The 26811-nt window shown below is 36.4% G+C and overlaps 1 protein-coding gene across 3 annotated transcripts in view; it reads right to left on the bottom strand.

The window, feature by feature from the left end:
* The window catches only part of st6gal2a (ST6 beta-galactosamide alpha-2,6-sialyltranferase 2a), an 88582-nt gene extending 63641 nt beyond the window's left edge, over positions 1-24941 (bottom strand). Inside the window, exon 1 of one of the 3 annotated variants that reach the window (XM_077215281.1) lies at positions 24692-24941. The gene's annotated coding sequence lies outside the window, so the exon portion shown is untranslated. Of the gene's footprint in view, positions 1-1889; positions 2151-24691 lie in introns of those variants that run through there. The other 2 variants (XM_077215283.1, XM_077215282.1) reach the window with 2 other exon arrangements.
* Between the last annotated feature and the right edge of the window lie 1870 nt (positions 24942-26811).

Below are 26811 nucleotides of genomic sequence, written 5' to 3'. Positions count from 1 at the left end.
TGGGAATAACTGCTCAAATGAAGCGGATTACCATCTTGTGAAACCCAAAAGTAACATTTGCTACTTACGAAACATTTAATCAAATTTTAGGTAGGTTAGAAGAAACGCAAGAGGGGAAATGTATGTTGCAATCCATTTCCTGTTTCTTTCCTATAACCTGTTTGTACCATCTAAAACATTGAAAATCCAGGGAATTTTACCAAGTTTTCTTTTTTTAGTACAAGTTTCAAATATTGATGACTTAACATAACTCCAATAAACCTTGCTAAGTCAGGGTCAAAAAGGGTCTGTATACCTCGACTTCAAATAACTGAAATGCATTAAAAACCAGATGCAAAACCAGAGCAATCCCATGTGACGTGCACAGATGCCAGATGCACAGTAAGTGGTTCACATACAGAAATGAATTATTTATAGAAATGAATTATCTATGAAAGCCCCCATTGAGAAAGTAAGGTTAAGAGTAAGATTTACATCCATCTAAATATAGATGTTTATTTACAAAAAACATATACACAATATTATTAATAAAATTCAGTAGCATTATCCCTGACTCTAATTGAGCTCACCCACCATCAATGAAATTTAAAATAAAATGTTCAAGTAGTGCAACTGTTATCGGTATTATTGCTCTGACTGATGAGATGCTTCACAAGGGCAAATGGCCATATTTGTTTTCATTAAGGGCTACATTTTTCAATGAATCAGACAATTCAGATTTTGATGGTTGTTTTAAATAAAAGTAAAATTACTATTTGTGTAGATATCTACATACATCAACCACACAGCCTTGCAATGTCCTGTGAAAATGATGATTAGGATAGAGTAAAAAAAATATCTGACAATATTTTAAATATGACCTTATGTCATTATATAATTCCCAATATCTGTTCACAAATATTTTTGTGAGAAAACAAATAAAAATTTATTTTTGATTGACACTTATTCATGAAAATTGTATAATAATGACAGCTCTAGCCCCTGTTACGAGCAAAGCAACGACCTGAGCATGCAGTACATCAATGCAGTCTTGGCTGGACGGCACTGAGAGAGCAACACTTTCATTAAAGAGCTGTAATTCATACACTGTATTGATCTGTCTGCAGTTTATGACAGTGGAACCACGGACACCTTCAAATCAGAGTCAAAATGAACCAAACACTTGAGCGATTCAATAGCTCGGGTGAAAAAGGCAAAAGAGGGAGAAGAAATTGAGGCTGTAGAGATTGTCAGTGAAAAGAAAATCGATTTAGAAATGAATGCCTAAATTAAAGAAATAGCTCGGCCACAAATGAAAATGGTCACATTTACATCCGCACGACTTTTCTGTTATGCAACTAAAAAAAAGGAGTAACTCTTTTTCATACAAAGAAAGTGACCGGGAACCACTGCTCTCAAGCAAGATTAGCACTGAATCAACACCCTCAGTTCAGAAATATTAAATGGTTTGAAAAGACTTAATATGGACCACTTTTATCCTCCTGTTTTTCTTTAAGGTTCACAGCACCAGGTCACAATTTGCTTTCATTATACTGAAAAGATCAGCGTGAACGCCCTTCAAAACGTTTCCTTTTGTCTTCCACTGAAGAAAGTCATCTGGATAACTTTCAACGTGCATGACTGAGTAAATTGATGACATAACTGTGATTTTGGGGTCGAATACACCAAGGTAAGAGTTCATCTCTTTCTTTTATTTACAATCACAATGCCATTCCCACCACACGCTCCCCTCTTTCCCGAGGCCCTGTGGAACATGAGAGCCGACTCATAATTGCACCCGGTGTCACTCAAGAACCCTCGAATGAGGCATGATTCATGTCTATGCGTAATTTAATACCATAAAAAGAGAAGGAAAAAAAATCAACTTCATAACAAAAAGCGCCACTCACCACCGTTAATGGTCTTCGATTTGCGTCTTGCAGGTGTGTTAGTGCTCTGGAGTGGAACGTTTAAGTTGCGTTGCAATTAATGCCTCCCAACAAACTCTCTTTGCTCATCCAGATAGCCTTACAGGCCCTGGGAAAAGAGGGCAGGACAGGACTCCTATGAAGTCGAGTCAAAAGGGGCTTTAACACTGCACATGGACAGCTGTGAAGCGATCCGCTCCCATTCCTCCCTCGCAGTCCTCCTCTTTCTGTCTGTCTGAGAGTGAGAGATCTCTGGTTTCAGCACTATTTTAGATGAGCACTAAATCATCACATTTAAATAAATCTGGATTGGTTCTCTGCTTCTGATCTACAACTTGAACAGAAGCGCTGCTATAATCCCCATAAACAGCACTGTGACCGGTTAGCAATAAAACCAGAACCCTGACATCTGAACTTAATCTGTTCCAAAACCTAGCAAGCTGTCTATGTAGGCAGCATTAAAGGCATCGTAGGCCCAATCATAAGGTGAAGACTATTCCAAAAACAAGGTAACTTAATGGTAAAAAAAAATCAGTTTTTATTTCATGTTCCAAACCCATAAGTCTTTTGTTCATCTTCAAAAACAAATTAGAGAATTTCTGTCCCTCTATTGAAAGTTCATTACACAACGAGGTTTGTTCATGTCAGCTTCCACAGGAACCAATGAGGTTTGTTCTCATGTGTCAAGCAAGTGCGGAAGAGCATCAGTTTACCATATTTGTAAAACGCTTTATAATAAGGTTTGTTAGTTAACTACCTTAATTAAAATTAACTTTGAATGAACCATACTTCTACAGCATTTATTAATCTTAGTTAATATCAATTTCAACATTTACTAATACATTAAAATCAAAGATTGTATTTGTTAACATTAGTTAATGCTCTGTGAACGAACATGATCGAACAATGAACAGCTGTATTTTTATTAACTAACATTAATAAAGAAAATTAATACTGTAACAAATGTATTGCTCATTGTTAGTTCATGTTAGTCAGTGGTGTAGTCTACGTGATACGCAGGTATACGCCGTATACCCACTAGAAAATGTCAAGGATTTCCGTATGCCCACTAGGAAATGTCAAAGATCTCCGTATAACCACTTTAAAAAGCGTGAGGATTCGTAACAACATTGTTTTGTGAAAGAACTTTCATTCATAAATTCACCCCGCCGTGACATCGGTGTTTGCACAGCGACACGGATCGAATCGCGAAATCCAGCAACAAATGTAACTTAAGCCTACTGTAAAGCGGAACGTCACGCAATTTGGCCATTTTTTAATGAATAAATCAAAAGAAATGATACAATGAATCAAATCTCGATATGTACTAAGAGTCTATGAATATTAAAGCTCAAAAAGACCGCTATTGAAAAACTCTGAATGTTCTGCGTGTTTCTGTGAGCGCTCAATGTGTGCTCCACTACACACCAAATACAATGTATTTGGTCTTGGTGTACTACATCTGCTGCTGCTGTTGCTGCAGAGCAAGTATGGACTTGCTACTGCAAATAGATGCACAGACACTGCTGTGAGCATGTGAGATATGCTGCTGCATATAGACATGCATAACTACTAGGGCTGGGGCGGTATGGATTTTTTCTAACCGCGGTTGAAAAGCAAGATTTTCCCGCAGTATGGCGGTAAACCGCTTTAAATAGCCAGACCAAACAACAGACTTTCGCGCACGCACCAGAAGACGTTTCTGCTAGACAGACTTTGTTAAATATTGTCACCTACATCCAAAAAAAAAACGAGCACAATTTGAAATAGTCAAATTTTCATCAAGCAGTAATTTGGCATGAACCAATCACTGAATAGATTTCCTTATTTAAGAATATTCTCAGATACATTCGCATTGAATTCATCATTTTCAGGAGAATACATTATGATGTTTACATTGGAAATGAAAGAACACCTATTGCAACATGTCTTAATTACAAATATTATACTCCATATTTATGTTTACATAATATAGTGTTATTTTTTATTTAATCTATGTCGATTATATGAAGAGTGAACAGCATGAGTAAGATAGGATCATAAGATGGGTCAGACACGATTTTGACCACTTTATTAAGTTTTGTTTTGTAGAAAGCCTTTCTTTAAATTAAATTTCGTTTTGTATAAATTGTACCTTAATTTTAATCACTGTTTCATTAACTAATTGCCTGGAATTAAGAAATAAGAAGCAAATAGCAGACATATAATCAGGAGGACGTGGAAGCGCGGGTGCGATCTCTTGCGGGTGAACTGGAGCTCGTCTCAAATGAACCGAAACTCGGCGTAGGCTGGGCCTAAATGTCTACTTTTAAACAAAATTCAAAACGAAATAACATTTTAGTCTACAGTAGCCTAGCCAGGTAAGGTCAGGTTTGCCGATGTGCGTTATAGGCTATTTACTTATATATATTTATCCCTGTGCGCCGATCGGAGACGGAGTTCACTGCTGATGAACTGCTGATATTCTGGGGATACAACATAGCCAATATACTAGGGACTTTAGCCTTTAAATATCTTTGCTGCATTGGATCTTTCTAGAACAGCCAAGAGCTTTCTAGCCTCGAGACAGCAGCGCCTCGCATTGCTCATAGACCTTAAAACAGTCAGCACCACGGATGCGGTTTCGAAAATTGATCAAAAAACGTTGGTGCAGATGGATGGCGGACAGATGATGAGTTTTGTGATGCGGTTGTGGATAAAATAATAATAGCCCATCCGCGCATCTCTAATACGAATGGAATGTTATTATGTATCATGGAACATTGTGCTCCTCAACTCGTGAAAGATCGGATTTGCTCCATCTTTTGATGATAAGTTTTGTTTAGAAAACCTTGAATCCATGTAAGCCACTATATCATTAGACATAATCCATGTCATTAGAATCAATGAATCCATGTCATTAGACACAACATCCGAAAAGCTGAATAAATAAGCTTTCCATTGATGTATGGTTTGTTAGGATAGTACAGTATTTGGACAAGATACAACTATTTGAAAACCTGGAATCTGAGGGTGCGAAAAATCGAAACATTGAGAAAATGGCCTTTAAAGTTGTCCATTTATGTTTGCGATTATGCTGCATTCACTCGAAAAAATGAATGTTTTATATATTTATGGTAGGAAATTTACAAAATATCTTCATGGAACATGATCTTTACTTGATATCCTAATGATTTTTGGCATAAATGAAAAAGCGTTAATTATGACCCATACAATGTATTGTTGGCTATTGCCACAAATATACACATGCTACTTATGACTGGTTTCGTGATCCAGGGTCACATATGTCTACGACGAATGTTCCAAATTAGTCACTTATGAGGTTCTATTTCAGCTAGGATGTTGCCTTTGAAGATGGCTACCTATCTAGGTAGTAGGAAGTCCACTAGGTTTTGGAACGAGTATCTGTGTATGTGCCAAGTTGGCGCTCAACACGAGGTATTGCACTCACCCTGCAGGCGACCGTTTCGGCCCTCATTCCAACCATCTAGCAGGCTGTCAGTCACACACACACACACACACACACACACAGGGCAAGCTCCATGCCTGGTTTTAAAACAAGTCCTCCATAAGGGCTCTTACGCACAAGCACAGCAACTATCTCAGAGGAAAGAAAGCTGTTATAAAAGTTTCTTCTGTACATGCTTGTTTTTACAATGTAGCTGTAAATTTCTCATTTCCATAACTAAATTAAATAGGCTAGAATGCAGGAGTCTCAGGATGCATTTAATATATGAACTAATTTTAATTTGACTCGCTAAATTAAAATTAGTTATTGTGGGGCTCATGATGCAAGATGCTTAAAGATCAAAAGTGCAAATAAACCTCTTCCTCTAGTACGCCGTTGCATTTAGAGAGGCACTATATAAGGTCAGTATTTGTCTTCGTCTAATGCACACTTAAAAGTTAATAAAAAATAAATAAAAAATACAAATTTGATAACTGTTAAATGTTATCTTTTGCAAATCGATATCGGCCATAACATTAAAATAATCATTAGCTTATCTGTATTGTCACTAATTTTAATATCAGTTAATAACTGATGCCAGTACAGGATGACATCTGGTATTCAACTGGGAGGAGACAGACAGTCTCCCAACTATTCTGATGAAATGAAGCCAATTCTCACATACATGACTATTGGCAATCACACCCAAATAGCCACCCACAAATGCAACAGTCCACTAGCACGAAGTTCATTTAAATACACACTCATACATTTCAATCTATCCCTTGAATCCAAATGCAGGGCAGATTGAGCTATTTTTATAGCTGCCACCTGATGTCGCTTAAAAAAAAACCTCATGCCATACCTAACTTGTATGACTGACTTTATTCCGAAGAACAAAAAATAATTCACAATATTGGTGCTTTTACTGCATTTCGATCAAATAAATGCAGCCTTGCTGAGCAGAGAAGATTTATAATGTTATGACAACCATAACGACAGCCATTTGCAACAAGTGGTATATTTTCACAATTTTCTGTCACGGTTGCGTATCCTTGATTTCTTCATATTCAAGATAAAAGTCAAATTATGACCACAATGACAGACTCGTTTTAGAGGGTGGAAACAGCAGAAGTAAAATGAAATGCAACACAGTATTTACAAGACCAAGCGAGCAAAAAGAAGTACTATGGATATCAGAAGAACATTTTATATTGCCATGAAAACGGCGCAAATGATATGAGAGGATAAAAATGTGCAAATCAGACAGATTGTTCACATATTATTCAGATAGGGAATGTATTGTACAACTCCACAGCTCACGGAACAAAGGATGTCCTCTCTCTTTTCATGCATCATAGTGCAATCAGTTTGTTGCTGAATAAGCCCTTTTGTCTGAGCTGTTCCAAGTAAGGGGTGGCATTCATGCTACATGATGGAGTACAGATTTGCTGAAAGTAGAACGCTCACCATCGCCTCCGACATGCCAAGGCAGTGTCTGATAACTGAGCCAAACTTCCTGATGACTCTGTTAATATGTATTTAGGTCTCATTCATGCTGGTGACCACAAACAGTGGTAAAGATGAGGACACCTGCCACAAGAGACTAGTCAAACACTTCCATCAGCACAGACTGCAAACAGTCAAAGCCTCTTCGTCTGATACGAGTACTACAAGTACTTTTCCGGAGCCCCCCGTGTAAAGAAAGTCTGGTCCAAATGCACTTCTGAAGGAACACCGAGGATTACCGGTTTGGAAATCACTCAGTAATGCATGTCACCACAAAGCATGAGTTAATTATTAGTGATATTCCAATCCTGTGCATTCCATTCAAAGGTTTGGGGTCAGTAAGATGTTTTAAAGTGCCCCTATTATGCCATTATAAAGGTTCCTAATGTTGTTTTGGAGTCTCTGACAACAGGTTTACATGTATCAAAGTTTAAAAAACACGTTAATTTTTCTCATAATATACATTGCACATCAACAATTTTTTTCAATTACTCTCAAACTCGTTGGATTAATCAGTCTCTCTAAAGGCGGGCATACACGGTGCGATTTTTTGCTGTTTTACGAGCTCACAGATTATTTTTTTCACTCGGGAGAAATCCCGTGTAAATCGATAATGCTCGCATGTCTCGGCTCGTATCTTCCTCGCACACGATGAAAGCACCTCTCGACCGCCCAATAATTTTTAAGCTTGTCGAAAAAGTTCGGGAGCTGTCGGCTTGCATTCGTGAGGTGTGTGCGGTTGAATGAGCCGATTTGTCGATCTATCTGAATTTGACCAATCAGGAGCTGAGGAAATCCACAGAAGACGAAAATGGTGTGGACTACTAGAAACACTGCTTCAATTAATGTTTTTTATGATGACTTTGTGAAAGGTTAACTAAACAGCATCTGGCGTGTTCTTGCTGGCCAGTATTTGGCATATTTCATTCTGTAACATACAGACCTGTATTATGCTATTGTTTTTGATAGCGTTATACATGTCTTAGAGATTCTTACACGTCACGATGATCATTACATTTGTATCTTTCTAAAAGCAATTACAGTTTGTCTACAGCCTAAGATTTTTTTTTATTAATGCCGACAGAACAATGTTGCCAGATATTGCTACGAAAAACAAGCAAAAACTAACAAAAACAAAGAAATTATATAAAAATCCGAAAAAAGTTCAAAGCTTGTGTTTTGGAAATAAGATTAATATATCACGAACCACTTCAATAACTTCCCAAAGTGTGACATTAATCCATAAAACAAGTTCAGAATACTACTGTCACTTTTCCATAATGTGGATCTGGCAAAACGGGATCTAGCACCCGCGCCCTCACTCACAACGCGCTCAAAGGAGCCTATATATGTAGTAAAATAATCACGGCTTGTATCAATATTTTATATGCAGTTATGGGAGAGTTTTTGGCGCGGAACTTCGTGCGATCTCTTCAGCAGGTCGGAATTCAGCAGGTCGTAAAATCGTGTCGTATATCACTGCCTCCGTACGATTTTCGGATAAACCCACTCGTAAAGTGTGCGTGGACATACGATCTTCCGACAGTCATAATTCGCACAGTGTACGCCCGCCTTAAATCTCTCCTTTCTGCGAGCTACTCTGCTCTGATTGGCCGGTTGGCCCAAACCATTACATCTACCACTTACAGTACTTTTCGGTAGCTAAATGCCCATTTCCACCACTGTGTACAATCACTGAGGAAGTTTCCGGAGCTGAAGTTCACTGTAAACACAGTAACGTTGACATTGATTTAACCATATCAATCCGAGCGGGAGTCCGATGATGAAACATTGGAAGATCTAGTTATTCAACCCGAACCTCCATCGCAAGGACGACTTGAGCAGGACGTTTCTCAGTGATACGCTACTCAGTTTGAGGTACATTATAAGAGGTTGCAACCAATTCCTCACCATCAGCATTTACAATTATATGTCCATTAACAAACCGATGAGCATATTTCTAATGTATTGCTGTGCTTATGCAGGAACTATCAATAACAGCGCATACGTTAGCCAAGCACTAACATGAATGAATAATGTAACATTAAAGTTTGCAAAACATATCTTAGTCCATTCTTTATCTTAACTCAAAGTAGTAAGAACGACAGACAATCTGCATTAATATACACAGTTTTAGGTAATAGTGGACCACAACTGATTAGCATAAGTATTTCAGTAAGACTGTAATAACATGATTTAGCCGGTTAGCTGGAGACATACACAAATAAAACACATAACGAGATATTTTGAACACTCGGTAGAAAATATTTAGGCCTACATCAATAATTATTCATATTTACATGTTGTGATTTTGAGGAACAAGTTGATCCAAATAAACTGGGTACTGACCCCTCTTTCAAGAGTAAGCGTTTTGCGAATCCCGCGTTGATCTCTGAGATTTGAGAAGCAGTCGTCAGTAAAATAACAGGTTCAGAGTCGATTCTTTCTTTTAGGAAACAACTTACTTTATCGTGAACTTTCGACACAGGGAATATAAAAAAAGAAAACGCATAATGGGGCACTTTAATGTTTTCCAAAGAAGTCTCTCAATCTCATCAAGACTGCATTTATTTGAACACAAATACAGTAAAAACTGTTTTTTTAATTGTGTTGTTTCACAATATTACTGATTTATGTTTGAATGCATTTTAAAATGTAATTTATTCCTGTGATGGCAACGTTTTTTTTTTTTGCATCATTACACCAGTTTTCAGTGTCACATGATCCTTCAGAAATCATCGTAATATGCTGATTTGGTGCTCTTGGTATCGACCTAACTTTTTAAGGGCAGTGTATATCACTCACATCACATATGAAATAACTATAAACTGTCTTGTTTTCTGTCAGATAAACAAAATCAAATCAATGTAAGCGCTTCATATACTGTGATCTGTTAAGTCTGTGTAAATACATATTTTCAGGGTATTGCCTGTATACTGCTTCAGACTGCAGCCACATTTTCATAATTAATTATAGGTTTACAGCAATAACAATAAATGTTGTATGAAGTGGGAAAATGGTGAATATTTTAAAGGGTATTTAATGCAACGGTAAGTCGAAAACATGCTTCGGTAATTTAAATGACATTTTAATGGCATTTAATTCCTTTCTATTTGCAGGTTCTAGGCATAAATGACGGTTCTTCTGGGTGTGTGTGTTTGTGGGGTAAAATTTATTTTACATTTTATAAAATAATTAAAAACCTTAATAAATGATCATTTACATCAGATCGGGATTTCAACTAAATATTCTTAATCAAACAAATGTACCCAGAACCAAAGGAAAAACTTTAACCCAGACAGTGATGTGTTATCTCAGTTAGGGTTTTACTGTGACAGATTGATAAAATGGGTATTTCCAGAGGCAGTGTGATAAGAGCTAAATGATACATTTGTCTTAAACACCGAGCTAAAGAAAAGAACTTCCCAGCATTTATACTTGACAAAATACGCAGAGCTCTGCATCACAAAGACAACACTACCCCAGCTAACAGCAAGATGAACACCTCTAAACAGAATCCTGGGAAACACAAAGGCCTTCACACAACACAGACTGTCATCCCGACAAGTTCCCCCAGTTAATTCTAGGTGAAATATCTAACACTCCAGCCCATTGCAATCAGGGAGGTTTATAATACCTGGAAAAATCCATCAATGATATTAAGGTTGATTGGCACAGGCACAATATATAAAACCCATTTTATTACTAATAACCAACATCAATCAAACAGAATTGCAATATAGCACTTCATGAAATTGACTGATGTGTAAGGAAAATTACATAAGACACCTTCTCACAGTGCATATTTGGAAAAAAACCTTTTTAAAAAAAACATCCTCTCTGCAAGTGCATACAAGCAAACCGCCAGGCATATGAGTTTGAGCATGCATGGCACAAACAGAAATGTCAGACCACATTGCCCACACCTTTTGAAGTAGCTGCTAACTGGCTGCCCTGATAAGTTCTATCCAGGCCGTGTAACATGCAACGATTGTGCAGGTAGCAACGTCTCAAACAATTTTGCAATAATGGTAGAAGTACAGGTGCTGGTCATATAATTAGAATATCATCAAAAAGTTGATTTCAAAAATTCAACTTAACAGGTGAAACTAATATTATATAGACCCATTACATGCAAAGTGAGATATTTCAAGATTTTATTTGATATAATTTTGATGATTATGGCTTACAGCTTATGAAACCCACAAAATCAAAATCCCAGAAAATTAGAATATTACATGAAATCACACAGTAATTACACAGGAATTCCATGGTCATTGAACCAGGTTTTGGGTCTTTTGGCAGTGTGGGCAGGTGCAAATCCTGCTGGAAAATGAAGGAAGCATCTCCATAAAGCTTGTCTGCTGAAGGAAGCAGGAAGTGCTCTGAAAATGTCCTGGTAGACGGCTGCGTTGAGTGAACAGCAAAGTGGACCAACTCCAGCCGATGACATGGCTCCCCAAACCAACACAGACTGTAGAAACTTCACACTGGACTTCAAGCATCTTGGATTGTGTGCCTCTCCATTCTTCCTCCAGACTCTGGGACCTTAGTTTCCAAATGAGATGCAAAATTTGCTGTCATCAGAAAAGAGGACTTTGGTCCACTGTGCTTTATAGAATCCAGAGTCAACGCATCCGTCTACCAGGACATTTTCAGTGCACTTCATGCTTCCTTCATTTTCCAGCAGGATTTGCACCTGCCCACACTGCCAAAAGAACCAAAACCTGGTGCAATGACCATGGTATTCCTGTGTAATTACTGTGTGATTTCATGTAATATTCTAATTTTCTGGGATTTTGATTTTGTGGGTTTCATAAGCTGTAAGCCATAATCATCAAAATTATAACAAATAAAGTCTTGACATATCTCACTTTGCATGTAATGAGTCTATAGTATATAATATATCAGTTTCACCTGTTAAGTTGTATTATTCAAAAAATACCTTGCACTCTTGCGTAGTGCCATGATGTGCATGTTTATATACATTTTAGGTCTTACAAATGTGAATTTGTTTATGTACGTCTCATGTTACAAACTGGTCAGTGAACGAGGAGAATGTATATTTACAAAATATTTGCTATAAAGCTCTGCTGACGTGTGTCAGTTCTCTTTTTAGATTCTCAAAAACAAGAAAAAAAAAAGACAATTATTGCTGTGGCTTTTTCCCATTCTGAACTTGCTAAACCACTTGTTATCAACTGCCTTTTTCAAGACACATTAAAGATTAAATAATAATAATAACAATAACAACAATAATAATTCACAAGTGGGGTGATACTGATGTATTTTATGTTGTAGAATAAAACATGCAAGTGTCTTGAGCTTGTGTTCACCACAGACCTTATTTCAGCCATTTAACCAAAATCCCATTAAAAAAACAAAAAAGAAACAGTCTTTGGGACGATGGAAACGGACATGCTAATATGCTAACTCTTGTTAAATGCTAGCTGGTTTAGGCCCTACTCTGAAGATCAAACACCCAAAAGGTGTTCCTATAACTAAAATCGTTCCCAGTTCCAGCGGTGTGAACATGCCAAAAAGAGGGTACTCCTGCAAATAGTTATAGGAACTATGAAAACATTCCTCCAGTGCGAAAGCCCCTAAAGATAGTTTAGAACCCAACATTCTTCAAAATATGTTGTTTAGAGTTCCCACAGAAGTCAGTCACAGTGACAAAATGGTTGCTGACAATTCAGCTTTGCCATCACAGGAATAAATTCGATTTTAAAATATATTCAAATAGAAAAAATATATGTAATATTAGTAAATACTAATACATTTGTAATAACTGGTAATACTATTTCACTATATTACTCTTTTTACTGAGTTTTTGATTAAATGCAGCCCTGTAGACTTAAAATGTATTAGAAGGGTTCCTTGTTCCAGTGTAATTATAGCCTACGCGTAAGTACTAAGCAATAATAATCAACAACATGTACTTACTATAGATTTAGGATTAGGAATGGGGTTTGGTTTAGGGTTAGTTGCATGTAATTATGAATAATTTACTGTTATTAACACGGCAAGTAGATGCAACATATGCAACAAGGACACTGTGAAATAAAGCGTTACAAACAATCTTAACCTTAAAGTACCAAGTAACTTCTAGCATTCGCTTTATAGAGAAGAATTGTCAAGAAATCATCCAAACACTCCTTTAGTTAATCATTGTAATAATCCAGTGTTTTTGTTTTGTTTTTTTGCATTCACAAGGGGTGCAACAACAGACTGTATGGTTCACACAGAGATCTGATCTAACCATCATCGAGTCCAGGGATTACATGACGAGACAGAATAACAGAAGAAATCCATAATTGTGGCACCATATCCAAGATGCATGTAATTAATACAATCAAAGGGCAAAAGGAGTATTTGGAAATGCAAGCTGATATTTTCCTACTGGCGCACTAAAGCTAAAGATTTAAATAACTTTCTTTTTGTGAGTTGGGAGAAGAACACTGAGAAATAGTTGTATTTTTAACCCGTACCAAACTATATCAATAAAGTCATACATTTTGTATTTCATCTTGAAAGCAAAAGATAAAGAGAGGTATTCAAACAAGTTAAACAAAGATCTATCATAAAACCGATATCTTGAAATCATGTTTTGGTCTTCCGGCCAGCAGTCATAAACAAACGCTTTACTCCCGCTAAAAACAGTGTAGATGTCGTGCCTTTGATAACCAACTTGCTATGTCTGCAGAGAAGTCGTCTGCGCATAGTATTTCCAACACTGCAGAATTAACAATTACCTGAACATGCCACCACAGCGACCAGCTCACACCCAGCTCAGGGTTTACAAGCTTTCTGTTAGACTCAATTACACTTGCGTTGTGTACTTCTAATTGAAGTTCATTCAATTTCATTGAGGTCCAAAGCACCACCGCAGATAAATTTACCCTCTTGGCGTTTGGAGGTCTAACCCAGAACTTCAACGTTTGCCTGTCATCTAAAATTACACTTGTGTCTCCTCCCCTGGGTCAGAGTCTGCAGCGGCTGCCCCTGACACCTGACAGCCCATTAGACGGCACCACAGGGAGCAGTGGGAAGACACACAGGGCCGTGTGCGATCCATCCATCCCTCAGTCACTTTAATGGACGGCTCGGCGGCTTTACGCTCCACCAGCCACGGAAAAAAGAAAATATGAACTGCACAAAACCAAGTCGAATTAACAGGGATGTCAAAAGTACCAGTGCTTTGGTAAAATAATATTGAAATTAAAATAATTACAAATATTGATACTAGTATTTCCACGGTACCCTTAAAGGTGCTCTAAGCGATGTCACACGTTTTTTAGGCCAAATTATTTTTGTCACATACAGCACACATCTCCTCACTATCCGCTAGCTGCCTGTCCCCTGAACACACTGAAAAAAACAAAAACAAACATGGTCTCTGAAGACACCACACAGGCTCCACAAACGGCAACAATAACAAACTGTGCTAACCCGCACCACAAAACAAACTGTTCCTGCTGTTTGGGGGTGGGGTTTGGGGGGTTAGTGTGCGGATGAGGAGGATGGGGGTCTAGCTAGCCTCCGTTCTGTTTGACAATACTTCGAACGTCAATAAGAAGTGACGTCACCCGACATCACTTAGAGCACCTTTAAATCTTTGTAAACAAGTATTGCACAATACATGAATGTAATGTTAAGTAAATATTTAAATAGGTTTAAAATAAATGCTTTTCTTGACCCACTTTTCACTCACACTGTGAATATTATAGTAATATAATCCTCTCTCTCTCTCTGCCATGGAAATGTCAACGAAATCACTGATAAATTAAAATGTATCATTTAAAATGTATCAAAAGTTGTATTATCATATCTTTTTTCATCCCTTCTCTTATATCATCTAATGATATTAAAGAAAAGTCTGTCAATGACAAACAGACAAGATAAAAACCTTGAAGATTATTTTTAGTGCTGCAACAACTGATAAAAATATCAAAAAAACTGATAAAAAACGATTATAATTGATAATTTATTGAGTCAAATCAAACAGAAGCAGTTATTTAGAGTAACGACAAGGCATTTGCACTTCAGTGTGCATATATGGGGTAAGTTACTCCCTAAAGAAAAAAAACTAATTTACTTTTAAGTTTATGGAAATTAATGCATCATTACTTCTGCATTACTTTTTCCTCATCTGAGCTGGGTTTGCTTGGTTTTTTTAATTAAAAAGCATTAAAAAGATTAAATGCATTGCGTGTAAAAATACACATTATTATAATAACACACAAAAAAAGTGTGTGCAATTTAACATTTAAATATTGCCAGTTTGCATAATGTTCTGAGTTTGTGATTCACTGTTTTCTTAATTTTGAGGAAATCTAAATATGTTTTAGTGCAAGTAAAGTTGAGTAAATGCCTGCTCACATTTAATCTAGAACTACAATAACCATCATGTTCAAAAGCGCACAGGAGAGCTGCCGTCAATAAACTGAAAAAACAAAGTATATTTCATGACTTGGAAAAAGTAACAGATATAATATGTTACTTTACAAGCTACTTGAAAAAAAGTAATCTGATTACATAACCCAAGTTACTTGTAATGCACCACCCCAACACTGTATAGTGTAAAAAGATGCACTACATGAAAAAATAAATAAAAATAGTAACAATAGGTAAAGCATGAAGAATTCACACCAGAGTTCTAAACAGTACTTCAGTATCCTCATTACAATTTTATATTTTTCAGGAACTCTGGTTTTCAAATGTGCTGTATTTTATTTCTATTGATAAATCTTTCATAATGTTTGATGCATTTTTAATGTTCATACATTTTTTTTAAAATCTTAAAGTGAAAGTCTCGTCTGTTACAGTCTGACAGGTTTTCAACACTAGACAAATATATGCAACTCAATTTTAGCAGGAAAATCTATAAATATGACAAAATATTGACCAAATTTAAAGCTCCCGTCGGCAACAATTTTTTGATCATATTCAGTGAAATCGACACTATAATCCGACAGAACAACATAAATAAAGTTGTTTTAGAAAAAAGACCGAGCTTCTAACTCCACCTGGAGCGTGTTTTTTGTTTTGGAAAAATCCACCCGTCCCGGATCATCGGGTCCAATCAGCGCAGGGGGGTGTAAGATCTGACTGTCAATCACAGGTCGTGCACACGCCACCCCTCGCGCACGTTACAATCACATGCACACGCCTGAAGTTCGCGCAGTAATGAAGAGTGATGGCGGAAAAGAATCCAATTCCTCGGTTAACCTCAAGAGCTAGGAGGTCAAAAACAACACAGGAAAAGAGAACACCTGCTGAAAATAAAGAAGTAAAGAAAGAAACTGCGTAAATAAACCAGGATCAACATCGGATCGGCATTTGAAAGGGGGAGAGATTTACGTGATTTAATTGGGTTCAAGCTGGATGCAGAGATTGCAACATTTCTTCTCCACAGGTAATTGTGCTTTATCAACCAGTTACTTTATTTCTTAGTGTTATGTTAGTAATCTAAGTATGTTTGCCCTAATGTGTTGGTATGGATAGCTAACGTTAGCACTTGTTGGGCAGGTTCGTTTGTTTGCACTGAAATCCGTGTGAATGTAACGTTAGGTGGATAAACATGTCCAGATGAAGGGATAAAGTTCAGCTTTTAGGAAGAATCAATGCTACTCTATCTTTCTTACGAGAGTAAGAACAGTAGTAAAGCTACTGTTATTGTATGTGCTATCTTACTAGCTCTGATATAACGTTATAAGCAGTAGAAAAATGTACAATGACCATGTCTGCCACATACAGCAATAATAGCGTTTCACACAGACGATGGTGTTTATTTACGTTTAATTGGTGCATAATCCATTTCGTAACAATCTACTCCAAAATGACAAAACAACAATAACAAAATACTTCATGGTGTTGATGGATGCTGATGAGACGGCGCGTTCACAGATAATCTGGTGCACTGGCACTGACGAGCACGAAGCCACGAACTCGGTGGGAGGGTATTCGTTGATAGTGGGGGAGGGGCATGAGAGTTGTAAACATTCAAAATTTTGCCTAAGTCCACTCAATCTGCAGACTTGCCGACTGGAGCTTTAAATAACATTTCCAAGAAAATACAAAAAGACTAAACAAAAAGTGAAACTGAACACTGAAATTTTAGTATCATGCCAAATGTTAAGCGCTTGAGAGAGAAATCAAGAAATTTGATATTATGAATTAATACAGACACAGAATACAGATAATCTCGAGGAACAGATGGAGATGTCATAAAGCTCTGAAATGATTGACAACCTCGCTTCTTTTATTAAGACCAGAGAGACTATGACACACTGCCACACAACAGCATGGCTTTGAGTTCAAACAGTCCTTCATCATAATTCCTCAAAGTATGGGACTTCAATGAGACAGTCAGCACTTCAACCACATTCTAATAAATCTATAGCCTAGCACACAACCTCAGATTAGAAAAAAAAAAAACATTATTAACATGCAATGATTATTTTCTGTTCGATCCCTTAGAAGTATGCAGTGTTTGTCACAGCAGGAGCTTTTTTTTATTTCAGTTGGGCTCTTTGATGTGCTCAGCTCTTGAAACCGTTGAGACATGTTCATATGAACATATTGATTTATCAGCCGCAAGCAAACGCCAAAGGCGGCAAAAGTTCAGATTAAAGTACTTACATTGTTCGCTGACACTTTTACGGAGGGTTAGAGCGGTTAAAGCGGCGAACGAACTTTGCAATGCAATGCAATCACAATAGAGTTCCTGCTTAAATGCCCCTGTTTGTCTGGACAGAATGTTCAAATTATCTTATCGTTCTATTTATTTTATAATATTGTAATATTGAGACAATAACAAGTTTGAAGTAAAGCAAAGAAGTCATTATTTAATTTTGTAAAAAAATATTATTTTAATTTGAAAACACTGTGCATTTAGTTCTTGTTTCTAGTTTTAGTTGAGAAATACACATTTCAGCATTATTACTCATCTGTGTGTGCATTTTCCATGAGAACCAAGCAATTTTACTTTTGAGATATAATAAACAAATGGTTTCATATTGACCACAATATGACATTTTCCCCAAATATATATATATATATATATATATATATATGAAAGGTGTCATAAGCGGCTCCAAAGTTAGTCTAACTAATGATTTTTACAACGGAAATGAATCAAATAAAAACTTACTTAAACTGGACAATGACTTTCTTCTAGATCTGCTGTACAGCCAAAACAATCTATGTTCCGTTCATCTCTGTTATCACTGTATAGCTGCTTTGAAACAATCTGTATTGTAAAAATCGCTGTATAAATGAAGGTGACTTAACTTGACAGACAGACTGTCTGTTTGTCTTACTTTATATAGCACTTTTTACAATACAGACATACATTTAGACCGACATTCAGACATACAGAACGATAGATATTTAGATGACAGACAGATATATTTACTAACAGACAGACAGACAGACAGACCCTGGGCACTGTTGAGCAGCCAGACTTAAACTCAATAGCCAAACAATGATAGTCCATTTATCTAGTGCTGGCTGGTAAACAGGTTCAAACCGAAAACCGCTTTATATTTTCATCACGATTTTGATTTTGAATAAACCGCCATACCGGTGTATTTAATTACACAACGTTCGGAACGAACGTTACGCGACACTGTTTCAGATGGACCCTTTACAATGTTGCACTTCTAAGCAGCGGCGAGTGAGGTTAAACAAACAGCAGTGCTCTGTAACGTTACATGGACGATGGATGCGGAGCGCATTATTGTAGCGCGAAAGTACATTAATATAATGAGCGAGCGCGAATCTCTCTGCTCGCGCGCGGAATAGAATGTGCCGCTTTCTCAGATACACGCTGCTCTTGTTAAAATAGGTCTATTTTCTCTGGGCTCGCTCAGATAATCCTTGCACTTAAAACGTGTTCAGTGCAATCGCGAATCTCTCCTCTTCCCCAGCTAACAATTTGAGGTTATAAGAATGTTTTCATAACGTTCCCATTAAGTTATAAAAACGTTAACGTTATTTCTGAATGTTCTAGGAACATTCAAACTGTCCAGTTTTTTAGACGTATTAACGTTATTTCTTGGTTATAAGAACTCCATTCAAAACATTATAAGAACGTTCAATTCCCTCGTTATATAAACGATGTATTAACGTTCTTGCTTGGTTATAAGAACATCATCCTGTTATATAAACGTTGTATTAACGTTACTTCCTGGTTATAAGAACGTTATTAGAACGTTAAGAAATAACAATTTTAGGTTATACTGGGCGCTATTCTATTCTACAATATTCACTAATGACAGTAAAATAGACCATCCTAAGTCAATTTACTGCAGTAATTCCTTGCTCAACCAGTAGAAAATGCTTTGAACACCTGATTATGCATGAAAAAAAAAAAACGTCATAAACCGGAAAACCGGCATAATTTTGAAAAAAACGTGATATAAATTTTTGGTCAAACCGCCCAGCACTACATTTATCAGAAGATCAAAGAGCATGATGACAAATGTGGCTGCCACTTTACATAAAATGGGTGAAGAAATCGGCACAGTATCATACAGAGAGAGCTGAAGCAGAAACAATAGATATGCAACAAGGAGGTATCAGAATCCTACAAATAACCAATAGGCAAAATTAAAGGCATATTTATATGTATCATCATTTTAAAATGAATGGTGCACTAGTTAAGTGATTTCATTGTTTGGCGGGTTAAGGTTACTGCGGCTGTTGTGCGGTAATTATATTTGCCTGATATTCTTTGTGTACGTTAGGATGTAATGACTTATGACTGATTAAATCTGCAAATCAGTTGTGCTGAAGTTCTTCACCCTGCTGCCTTTTCTAATTACCTCAACCTGATTGCAGCTCCGCTGTTCTCTTTTTTCCAATTGAGAAAAACACCCACACAATGAAGACTGCATCATTGCTTCAGAAAAGAAAATGCAAGTCTGCTGCGTGACAATGTCACATTCAACATTCAAAACTAAACCCCTATGGCCATTCAAAAGTGGAAAATATGAAAGAAAAATATATAAGAGGAAACTAAAACAGTATTGAGGATAGACATGTTTGGGATTGAAAAAAGGATTTTGCGTAATGGCTGAATAGTTTTTATTCCCCACACATAATTTTACACTACATTATATTATACCACGGTAAAAAGTGATCAGTTGACTTAACTTTTAAAAAGAAATGTGAGGAGACCCTTTGCCTTAAAATGATTAAGCAAATAAACTGCATGTGTAATTTGAAAAAATTAATTTGACAATTGACAACTTGACAATTCCACATAACTTATTTTTTCAATTTAATTTATTTACTTAAGGCAGTTAAATCAACTGTATTGTATTGTAATGTGTGTTTTTGTACTAGTGAAACCAGTACTGAAATTGGTGTAGGATTTACTTTGAAACTATATTTACTCAGAAATTGCTAAATTTCCCAAATGACAAAGACATGGCAAGTAAGTACGCCTAACATTGAATTAAATATGAAATTTTTAAGTCGAAAGACTACCCTATATGTCTGAAAACGTATTCAAATTAGCTTTGTTTTACTGTAAAAGACACTTATTTTTTTCATTTAATTTATTTACTTAAGGCAGTTAAATCAACTGATCACGTTTTACAGTGTACATAGTTTCAGGCTATGACAAAACTGTCAGCACCAATATGTTACTAAGGTATTGTTAACTGTTAGTAGTCATAGATAAAGGTACTAGGCCTATTTGTTCGAATTTTCATGTGGTAATAGCTTTTTTTATTGCTAATGTGTGGCTGTATTGTAACGGAACTTTTAAAAAATGATACTGACTTTCTAGGTTGCCTATGAAAGCAAGTAGACTGATTTTTATGTGAGGGATGTTTTTGCCTGGAAAATCAAAAGAAATTGCAAAATTTGTAATCTTGAAAGTATCAGTTAAAACAGGACATTTGAATTAAATGAAGTACATACCATTTCCTTAAATCCATCTAAATATATTTGTCTAAATCATCCAAAATTATAGTTTTGAAAACAAAATAAATGACACATTTTCCCCATAGACTTTTGGAAAATCGCAAAAAATAAGATCTGTGTTCAACAAAGAGTTGTGACCCTTACACGTTTATCAAGATAATCTTTACAAGTTTATCCAAAATTTATACATTTTGAAGCCTATATAAAGTTTAAAAAACCACAAGCAGACACAAAGTTTAAAAAAACACAAGCAGGTCATAACTGGTGTGTTTTATGTCATAGATCAAAACGTGAAAATATTTAGAGGCTTTGTTAACCACAGACCTTATTTCAGGCGATTTAGCAAAAACTCATTCACAAACCCATAGACTTTGGGGTGAGGGAACCGGAGGGAACTTCCGCGTTTTGGCCTACAAAGTGACGCCATAACTTCGGCACTCTATTTCATGGATCCAGGATACTATGCATCCTGACAAACTTCCCTTGGCCTTTGGAATTAGCCCCACATCATCACATTCCCTTCACCATATTTAGAGATTGGCATGGTGTTATTTCAGTTAGGCTAATAGCTGGTATGATTTGCATTGAGAGATGATCTTATGGAAAGTGCCCCATGCCCCATTTTCACAAAGAAAATTGTTGTCCTTAAAGTTTTTTTAAAATTAAGGCATTAAGATCAATTTCCAAAAGATGAATTTTTATTCCTCTTTTTAGTCAACTTTAGCATGGGTGTGTTCACTTATGCTGGCACTGTACATCCAGATTGATCTCACAGGAAAATGTAACTATTACGAGATGGCGATTACATATGAATTTGAATAATGGAAATTGTTCACACAAAAAAAAGACGAGAAAAATCACTCGCTGCTCTTTACTGAATAACTATTTTGACTTTAATTGTAAGCATTAATCTGCATTTCATTTTTACGATTAAAACTATTCAGTGTTACTGATGTGTGCGTTTACAAAATAATAATACACAGTCCACAATGCATGTTTATATTTAAGAAATATTTGCATACTATATACACGTATATTATACACAATTTATATATTATAATATATATTATTACTATTATTATTAGAGGAAAAAGGTAAGCATGAAGGTCTCATCCTAAACATACCAATCACTGATAATATAAATATATATAACAAAGGTCAAGACCGGCAAGCATAAGTTAAATTAAATAAAACCGCAAAAGCGGAAGCCACAAGGGACTAACACATATTATTGAACATATATAAAAGCAAAGAACTCTGATCTGAAAAAAAACTATTAAAAGGCAACAGTGTTCTACTGACCCCACATACAATCTATACAACATAAAATACAAATGGACACTACCATTGATCAGGAACTGCAAGAGCAAGATGCAGTGACGGTCAATAAGCCACATGTGTGATTTGGCCTGGTGGACAATATAGCCAGCATGCGTCATGTTTCATTTTAAAAATGAACTCCAACTGCAACCCTAGCATCTACTGCCAGTGTTTTCATATGCAGGTCATACGGTCTCCTCTGAGAACTGGTGTTAAATAAAGGCCTGACATCCGGATAACTCTAGATCCATATTAATGCAAGTGTGTTTTTGTACTAGTGAAACCAGTACTGAAATTGGTGTAGGATTTACTTTGAAACTATATTTACTCAGAAATTGCTAAATTTCCCAAATGACAAAGACATGGCAAGTAAGTACGCCTAACATTGAATTAAATATGAAATTTTTAAGTCGAAAGACTACCCTATATGTCTGAAAACGTATTCAAATTAGCTTTGTTTTACTGTAAAAGCAAGTTTTATTCTGATTTTTCTTAGTGTATTTTAGTAGCTGAAATCTAAACTTAACATTATGCACAAAACAAAAGTAATTGAGACTTGACCGATTAACCAGATTTTCCATCTGACAAGCAAGAAACAGACATTCCACCAAAAAAAAAAAACAGCACAAAAAAAAAAAATCCAAACAATTCCTTGAACTAAATAGTTCTATAACAGTTCATAGATTCATTTTATTTGAAATGCGTTGCTTCAGTTAGTCTCTCATAGATCTGCACTGTTGGTGTGTTTTGGCACAACACAGGCTATGTGTCTGCTGGGTCTTCTTGTTGTTCTGCTAGCTAGTTTAAAACTGCACACATAGTCTCGAGACACTATTTCCCATTATAGGCATTTTTTTCTATACTCCAGAAAATGTCCCATTGTTCTTGGATTGATTCTGTCACACTGCTTGTTGTTGTCATGCTGGAAAATCTCCCAGATACACCCACTAAGGCACATACAGTCCCCCACACACAAACTTGTAAATATATACTTGCGAAACCTAGGCCTAATTTACTTAATTATACAAAGTCATTTATTAATATTAACTATACTACTTTTTTTTCAACACCAGGGGATGAAGACTAAAGAGGAAGGCAACATCTCTTCTGCCTCCCGTTCTCTTTGAGTTCCAAAAAACGTTATTTATATATATATACACATTCTAATATATATATATATATATATATATATATATATATATAGAGAGAGAGAGAGAGAGAGAGAGAGAGAGAGAGAGAGAGAGAGAAAGAGAGAGAGATTTAAACTAATAACTACAAAAGCACAAAACATTTCATAAACAATAGCCTAATTAAAATGAAAACTGAGAATATAAAAATAAATTCATACCAAATATGAAAAAACACTATTAGGCTACATGACAACAGTGAAATTGACTAATTAGCAATTAGTGGTACTAATAAAAAGGTAAACAATTCACCTACTCAGAAGAATTTAACTTGAATTAAGCAGAAACTACCTGAGGAACAAACAAATCTGTGAGTGAATGTAGTTAACATATTTTAAAGCCACCATCAGTAACTACACTACAGTTTAAGGATTTGGTAAATAATAATCTATCTTTAAATAAAATGTGACTAATAATAATAATAATAATAATAGCCAAACAAAGAATAAACGAAAATATGTGATGAAACATTGATGCTTTTTAATATGTATATGTATATGTATATATATATATATATATATGTATATATATATATATATATATATATATATATATATATATATATATATATAACTTACACATCTCCACAGCAGAGGTTCCTTGTTGATAGCACATAAGCCTTTCACGAAGAAACCATGTAAACATCAAATTGAACTGGAACATTATTTTTCTATTGTGTAGCCTACTAAGAAACAACAAACACATTGCATCATTCCAAAGGCAGCAGCACAACACTGCCTTGGAGATTTTAATTAACACCCCATTTACGGGGGTTGACCTCGCAATTGGTTACTGGGTTTGTTTGTTTTTTAGGACATTTTCACTTTCAACTAACAAGGACTGAAATCTGGAAATGAGTCATTGAAATCATTAATAATTTAAAACTCCCATCCCTACCACATGTTCGCTCAAGCCTGCTCACCTGGCAGACAAAGAGCTCTTGGATGTGTCGTAGATGCATCAGAACTGCACTTCAGGGCTGCCTTAAGGCATTTAATTGAACTTCAGCAAGCACAGCAAATGAAGCGCCAGTGAACACAGTTCGGGCAGCGTTATGGAGCGCATTGAACTCAACACTGCATGTGTTTTCAACGCCAGCACAGGGTTTACAAGCAAATGCACTCAGATGTTGTGCAGCCATAACTGCAGGAGAACTGCACAGCTGGATCACGCGCTCAAATCATTTTATATCGCGTCCGTTTCTTACATCGTCTCCACAGAGGCGACGGAGAACGTGTAGTGACTGCAAGCGTGAATGTGGCTCAATGAAAACAGACTCGCAAAAAATACGCATGTACTCACAGTATCCCGTAATTTGAGGCTTATTATATTGCATTCGCAAAACGCTGCTATTATAATAGGCTCGTGCGCGCGCGGCTTACCTGAGAAATCAGCCCGCATTCATTGTTCTGTTAAGGGGGTAATGCATTCCTCTCGGTCCCTTCCAGTCGGTTGTGTTTGCGTGCTTTGATAAAGAGAGAACTGGAGACGTGCTGCGTAATTAGTATGATGCTCCAGCGGTAACGGACGACCGTGTAGTCGGTGTATTTGATTCCTCCGGCTCTCGGTGTTATCAGATCATTTTAGCGTGGAGGGGGCGGAGCCTCTGAGCTGATTCTACACACAGCGCTTGATTGACAGGTAGGGGGCTAGCGGCGCTCTAACCATCTCACCCGCTCATTTACCGGCTAGCTTTCAGAAAGAATATCCTAAAATGATAAATAGACTTGTACAGTGGCCATAAGGTTGGCGTGTAGAGCTTCCCTTAGTTGCAGTGTTTAGCCCAGCACGAATGTTTTACTATTTTAAAGTCCCCATGTTGAGAAAATAGAATTTGTTTATATAGCCTATGCTTTAAGACAAACCATATGCATATTCATTAGTCAACGCCATTGCTGAGTAGGCCTATTTTCTCCTTTAAACTGCAGTGAACAAAAGACAGTCTAAAAACGTGGTTTGAAATCGATGGTGTTTTTGACGTCACAAACTTGTAGTTGTAACCAATCACATCAACATGATGTGATCATCAACGAGTTGATCTCTATGAAAGCTTGTTTCGGTAAGCTTCGCGCAATTGCTATAAAGTCGCTTTGCGAGTTATAAAGTCCAATTATATGGGGGGAAAAAAGACTGAATTTTTTCCTCTCATAGTTTATATCTCACAATTCTGACTTTATAACACGCAAATGCGACTTTATATCCGGCACTTCTGACTTTATAACACGCAATTGCGACTTCATATCTCACAATTCTGACTTTATAACATGCAATTGCGACTTTATATCACGCAATTCTGACGTTATAATACGCAATTGTGAATTTTTTTCACGCAATTCTGACTTTATATCTCGCAATTCTGAGAAATAAAGTCAGAATTGTGAGATAAAAAGTCGCAATTACCTTTTTTATTTTTCATTCTGTGGCGGAAACAAACTTCCATAGATCTCTGTGCTGGTGTGAGTTAAGTGGATATTCATAGAACCGCATATATTAAATTAGGAAAGGTTTTAGAGTTAGCTATACATTCAAACTATTTTAAGGCATGAAGAAATTTGTTTTGTTGTGCTTTAAAGAAGTATGCTACTGTTGAAGTAGGCTACTGTAGAAGTAGGCTACTGTTGTAGATTGCAACCAGGTTTGTTGATAAAAGAATTAAGGAGACAGGAACCGTGGAACATCAAACACACATTGAATAATAAAATAAACATAAACAACAAAACGAAAGTAAAGAGGCAGCCCCTCACAGACGACTGCCGCATAAACTGAAACAGAACAAAAAACATGAAGTCCCTATACACCGTAAAAACAAATTTGTTCAGTTTACTTAATTCAATTGTGCAAACTTTTTGCCTTAATTTAATTAAGCATAACTTAATTACATCAAGTTCTTCTTACTTAATCTATTTAAGTTTTGTCAACTTCATTCTATCTGTGATCTGAGGAAGTGTACTCCCAGAGTGCATTGCGGCATGAATAAATTTGCTTTGTTTTACCATTTGTCTGTCTTGTGCGCTTCCATCACTGTCTGGTTTGGTTCAGCTACCAAATCAGACATCAGGAGACTACAACGGACAGTCCAGACTGCGGAGAGGATCATTTGTGCCCCCCTGCCAAACCTCCAGGACCTGTACTCTTCCAGAATGAGGAAGAGAGCAGGTAAAATCATCACAGACTCCACTCACCCTGGACACCACCTGTTTGAACTGTTACCGTCAAGTCGGAGACTCAGATCACTGGCCACAAGAACATCTCGGCACAGGAACAGTTTCTTCCCACAGGCCATTTCCCTCCTAAACAGTTAACACTCCTCCCAAGGCATATGCCTGTAAGTGCAATACTCCCACTGTTTAGTGCAATATCCTACAACTCAGGTGATACTTATATGTAGATTTATTTATTTATAATATTCAAAACACTGTAAATAGGTTCATAATCTGTAAATCTGAAAATGTCTATTCTGACTAAACCCAACTGTGATAGTTTTATTCTCATATATTTATAT

The sequence above is a fragment of the Siphateles boraxobius genome, unplaced genomic scaffold, assembly GCF_051911475.1.
Source record: "Siphateles boraxobius isolate OS27281-9 unplaced genomic scaffold, OSU_SipBor_1 7, whole genome shotgun sequence".
Taxonomy (NCBI): domain Eukaryota; kingdom Metazoa; phylum Chordata; class Actinopteri; order Cypriniformes; family Leuciscidae; genus Siphateles; species Siphateles boraxobius.
This window is presented reverse-complemented; position numbering and strand designations above follow the sequence as displayed.